At 45.1% G+C, this 5,676-nt stretch overlaps 1 long non-coding RNA gene across 1 annotated transcript; it reads right to left on the reverse strand.

Annotated features, from left to right (window-relative positions):
* Positions 1-452: 452 nt before the first annotated feature.
* Positions 453-2,436, reverse strand: LOC309667208. The gene is made up of 2 exons (XR_014267622.1): positions 1,738-2,436; positions 453-1,552 (listed from the first exon to the last, which is right to left on the reverse strand). It is a non-coding gene; the product is annotated as an uncharacterized lncRNA (long non-coding RNA).
* Between the last annotated feature and the right edge of the window lie 3,240 nt (positions 2,437-5,676).

Consider the following 5,676-nt stretch of genomic DNA (forward strand, 5'->3'; position numbering starts at 1 on the left):
TCCCCTCCTTTTCCTCTTTCCCTGCTTTATTTTTCTGCTCAGTATTTAACTTCTCATATACTGTATTTACTTTCCCCCCCTCTTCTTTTATCTTTTATTCTATTTTTAAAAAATTTTATTTATCTATTTATTGGATTGGGCCGGGTCTTAGTTGCAGCAGGCAGGCTCCTTTAGTTGCAGCTTGTGGGCTCCTTAGTTGTGGCATGTGAACTCTTAGTTGCGGCATGCATGGGGGATCTAGTTCCCTGGCCAGGGATAGAACCTGGGCCCCCTGCATTGGGAGCACGGACTCTTAACCACTGTGCCACAAGGGAAGTCCCTTTCCCCCCTCTTATTGCTTCTGTCCCTCCACAAGAATGTCAGTCATATACACGGGGGCAGGGATTTTTTAAAAAAATTGCTATATCTCCAGTGCCTAGAACAGTGTCTGTCACATGGAAGGCACTCAATAAATGAATGAACCCACAATAAAATGGGAGAAAGGGAGTACTCCACAAAACCCTAGCTCTGTGACCTTGGGCAAGTTATTTAACTGCTCGAAAACTCAGTTTTCTCACCTGTAAAATGATGGTAGATACTACCTCATAGGATTATCAGTGATATTAAATAAGTAAATGCACAGAAAACACTAAGCACATGAGAAGAGCACAGTAAGTGGTAGTGATTTTTACTGATATATAAGATTGAGAGTGTGTATTCAGGCCGGACTGGTAAGTGTGCACATATGCCTTGTACCTTACCTAGCTTTTAGAAGCCATTTCTCTGCTTGTAGTGGTGCAGGGTAAAGAAGAATGTAGTAGCATTAGCTGAAATTGTTCCTCTGTTACTGATGTTTCTGTGTACAGTGTCTTGGAGGTGTGCGGTTACTATTCCTGCTGAGAGCTCTGGGAGTGGGGCGGGGCGAAGCCACTTTTGCTTGGTTTATGTCAGCACCATCACCCGCCACCCTCATCATCTTCCATGGAAAGGGGGAAGGGGAAGTTGGATTCCTTTGGAGAATGTGAGTTTACCCCCTTTATGATTCTGTCAGGGAAATTCTTTTGAAGATGTACAGGGATGGGCTGCAGAGTGTGGGGTGGCATGGAGGGAGGGGAACTTCATTTAAACGTGAGGGCTGGGACTGGGGCTACATTTGGGCTTCCCTTCAGCTACCCACCCTGTTTCCTTAGGCAGAGCTCCCTAGGGCGGGCTCTCCAGGTGATGTGCTTGCCTGAGGTGGGAGGGGTCCAGGGAGTGGGAAGGGAGTGACAGGATTTAGAAGGAGATTGGACAGCAGATCCTTAGTGACCTTCCCTCTAGCTGGACCATCTTCTCCCATGGCTCCCCCTCCTACCCTCACTTTACTCAACTGTCCACCCTGTTTAAAGTTGCATCTGTGCCCCTGTGCCTGCTCTCACTATGGGACACACTATACGTTTGCTGGGTAACCCCTCCCCGGCCCCCTCCGCCTCAGCCATGCAAGCTCCAAGGGGACAGCAATTTTTGTCTGCTACCTTCGCTGCTTTCTTTTTAGCTCCCAGGGCAGGGCCTGGCACGCAGGGGAAAGAAATACCTGTTAAAGAAAAAAAAAAAAAGAAATACCTGTTGTCGGATGAGTCCTTATACCGAGCTTGTTGAATTCTGCCAAGCAGCCCCTGACACGAACTGAACAATCTTTGTGCCCCCAACTGTTTAAATGCCTTATCTCGCACCGTTCACATGACAGCCCTCTGAAGTTGGTGTTCTTACACTTCCCACCTCGCAGAGAAGCTGAGGACCAGTGAGGGTCAGTAACTTGGTCAGGGGCAGTAAGCAGTTTGATAAACGGTGAAGCCAAGGCCAGAATCCTCGCAATCTGGGTCTAGGCTTGGAGTCCCAACCTTCTCGTGCGAAAATGGCAACGAGGGCCGATCGCGAGCCTCAGGCACAACAGGCCTGGACTCTGAAAGGTCAGAAGGTCGAGAGGAAGCCAGAGGCTCCGGCCATGCAAACATCCCCTCAGCGCTTCCGCGGCCGCCGGGTGTGTCCCGGGGCCTGGCCGAGCTGCCCCGAAGCCAGCGCGGGCCTGGCATGCGCCCATCAAACTGCCCAGGAGATTAAAAAGTGAAGCCTCTTCTCAAACTCCCTCCCTCTTAAGTCCCTGCCGGGGCCCACACAGCTCGAAGTTTCCGGGTAGGAATAAGCCAGCCACACAAGGCCGGATAGACCGAGCCCGGCGCGGGCACGGGTTTCCCCACCCGCGGCCGCGGCCACCGTCCGATCCCCGCGGAAGACCCCGAGGGAGAAATCGTGTCGATAAGGAAACTAGAAACTGGGAACTACTGCTCTGGGAACCCAGAGCCCGCCTGCTCCGGGCAGCTGGCGTGCGGGGCGAGCTCGGGCGCGGGTTTCCGCTGGGCGGGCTGTGCGCCGAGCCCCGGCAGGGACGCGCGGACACGGGCGCGCGGCGTGGGCGTGGGCGCGCGCGCGACGGGAGCGGGCGCGCGGCGGGGCAGGGCGCTGCCAGCGAGTTCCTCGTTCTCATCGTCTTTATGCTTAAAAAAAAAAATCAGAAAAACCGCTTGGAAGTGGAGTGGTTTACTCTGAATCCGTTTTTCTGCATTAGTGCAGCGATGGAGCGAACGTAAACTCCACCCTCCCGGCCCTGCGCCCCCGAATCCGGGGTCCTTGCCTGGGCGCTCCTCGCGGGCCGGGAACCTGTCTACCCAGCACGCCTTCGCAGCGCGATGGTTGTTTTCTGGTACGGAGATACGGGGGGGGTAGTAAACACAAGTTCACTGAGAATGTCACCGAGTGCATAGGAGCTTTTGGTCATTTTGTCTTTATTTTATCTTCAGTCAAGGGATACTAAAACCATAACTACTCATCCTGAGGGCTTCTGGGAGAAGGTGGAGATTAAAATACCTGAAAATTCTGGTAATCCCTGTTCTAATGAGTCAATTAAAAAGAGTTTCTTTACCCACCACTCCCAGGTAGAATCATAGGGAAATCAATGAAGGAATATGCTCAACCTCTATAGTTCTGTTTGGAAACTCAAAACCAAATCCTCGTTGTTTTCAGTTGCAAATTAGCGTTCACATTAATTGCCCTAAAAGGCAGCGATTTGCCTTATGCAGAAGTTTGTTTTTGAACCAATGTTTGTTTCCGTTTTCTTCCCTAGACGCTGCTAACTGATGTTGTGGAACCATTAAAACAAAGCAAACAGAAAACCCAGCTGATTTATGTTTTTTCTACCTTAGTTACTGAATCTTGTACTCTCGGGTAATTTTTTTTATTTTTTTAAGGGGAGGGTTTATTTCAAAATGGATTTTAGAGTTAAAAAGTAACTGAGATGTTAGGCAACTTCATGGTAAAACCTAAAGTGCACCAGGGATAAAGACTAGAATTTAGTTCCGTTTCTTGCTCCATTACTCACTTGATGTGGCCTCTGACAAGTCCCTTCACTGTCCTGGGCCTCAGGCTCTCTCTCCATCAATAACAAAGGGATCATCTCCAACATCTACCTGTGGGTGTTACAAGGGTTAGTGAAATATGTGGTGAGTGCTTTGATTCTAGGGTGAATGACCTGTACACATAAAATATGATTATATCTCAGATTCATCTTTGATTCATCTGAATAAATGGGCCTTCCCTTTATTAACTCTCCCTGTTAAAATTTCAAAATTGAGTTATTTGATTTTAAAGTTCTGTGTTGGGGCATTCTGTAGCTTAAAACACTCTTTGTAAAAAGCCTTGAGAAGTTATATGACCCTGTTAAGGGAGAACCTCTATTTGTTCATGGATATTGAACTACTTATCTTTCTAATTTTGTCATTCAATGTATTAATTCAACAAGTGTTTATTGAAAATGTCCTCTTTCTAGGGACTGCAAGGGAGTGCTTACAAAGGACTGTCTTGTGTGACTACTGCTCCCAGACACTGTGTTAAACACTTTATGTGTATTGTTTCACTAGATCCTTGTAACAGATCCTTTAAACATAGGAACTATCGTTACCCTGTGTATAGAATGCAAGCTGAGGAGTTTGTAATTCAGTATGCAAGGTACTGCCCCACCGGCATAGTCTTGTGAGATCACTTGCAACAGTAAAGGGCTACCCTTTTGCAACCTCTGATGGAAATTTATGGCCACATTTTTTTATGAAGAAAGGGTTTTGAAACACTGCTTCAGCAGGTATGAAATTCATCTACATATAGTGTTTAACAACCTTAAACCAGGTCATCCCACAGTTGAGAGGATGGATTAGAGAAAATTTACCTAAAGCAATTTTACATATAGGCAAAATATGATGACTCAGTTGGAATTGGCTAAACATTCAAAAGCACAGCCGTCTGTCTCATCCCTCTCCTCACCACCGCCTCCCCGCCAACAAAAGAAAGAGAAAAGAAAAGACATCTACATAAGTTCTTATGTGGTCACTACCTGGTTTTGAGAAGTTATTTAAAAGATAAAATTGGAGGAGTTTGCATTCCTCACACAGGAAGGGGGTCATACACCCTGATTTAGTGAGGGAAAAGAGAAATATTGTGGATTAAGCCAATTTTGCATGGCCTATTTTACCTACTCCTTATTCACATTTCTCATCCCTGGAAATATGATCCACCAAATGACATCTCATAATGTGGGACAGGAGGAAAAGAAGCAAATTAAGCCAGAATATACAGGTTTTTGTATTCTCTCTGTGGCCAGTTAGGCCAGCTGCAACAGATTGCTTAGAAAGTTCACTATTTACACCGTAGTATTATAATCGTACACATTTGCTGCATGCTGACAATGTGCTAAGTCATCAGCGTGATTAAAGCAAACACCCATATGCTGGGTTGACAGTGTCCTAGTTTACAGTCTCCGACTTACAACACTGTCACATATACACATATAACAGAAGCAGATGTGTATATGGAGTGCAGCAAGTGCTGAATGACTTAAATAAACAGGAATTAGTTGTGGTGCTTTCTCTGAATGAGAGACTAGAAAGTGAGATAGGCAAGTCATATATTCAGAGAGTAGTCCTGGGAGAGTTAGAGGAAACTCCTATCTTGCTTACAGTTACTTAGTTGGGAAAGGATTCTTGAGAAGGAACCAGAGATGGGGATTTCAGAGTAACAGAGTCATAATATGCTAGAATTGAAAGAGACTTTAGAAGTCCAAATCCAACTCTTTACATTATGAATAAAAAAGCTGAGGCCCAGAGCCCTAGAGTGGCTAGTTAGTAGCAGATCTGGACTCTGACACAGATGCCCGCCCTCTGATCCTCCAATGCCCTTCCACATCAAAGGGTTTTTCTTGCTACTGTTTGTTTTATTAAGATTTGTTTTACTTTTTATTTTGGAAAATTTCAAATATATATGAAAAAAGAGCGAATAGTATAATGAACCTCTCTCTACCTCTCTCTCTCTCTATATATATAGCCTACGTTTATGCCATTCTTATTTCATCTATTCCCTTGTTTTTATTTATTTATTTATTTGTGAAGTATTTTAAAGCAAATCCCAGGATCCCTATTGTTTCACCAGTAAGTACTTTGGTATGCAACTCTAAGTGATAAAGACTTTTAAAAAACATAACCATGCTATTAGCATACCAAACAAAATTAACAATAAACCTTAATATCATCTAATACCTACTCCTTATTCACATTTCTCTAACAGTATCAACGATATCTTTTTTACAATCGGTTTGTTTGAATTGGCATCTAAATA

The sequence above is a fragment of the Balaenoptera physalus genome (genome assembly GCF_965194825.1).
Source record: "Balaenoptera physalus genome assembly, chromosome: 9".
In the NCBI taxonomy this organism is placed as follows: domain Eukaryota; kingdom Metazoa; phylum Chordata; class Mammalia; order Artiodactyla; family Balaenopteridae; genus Balaenoptera; species Balaenoptera physalus.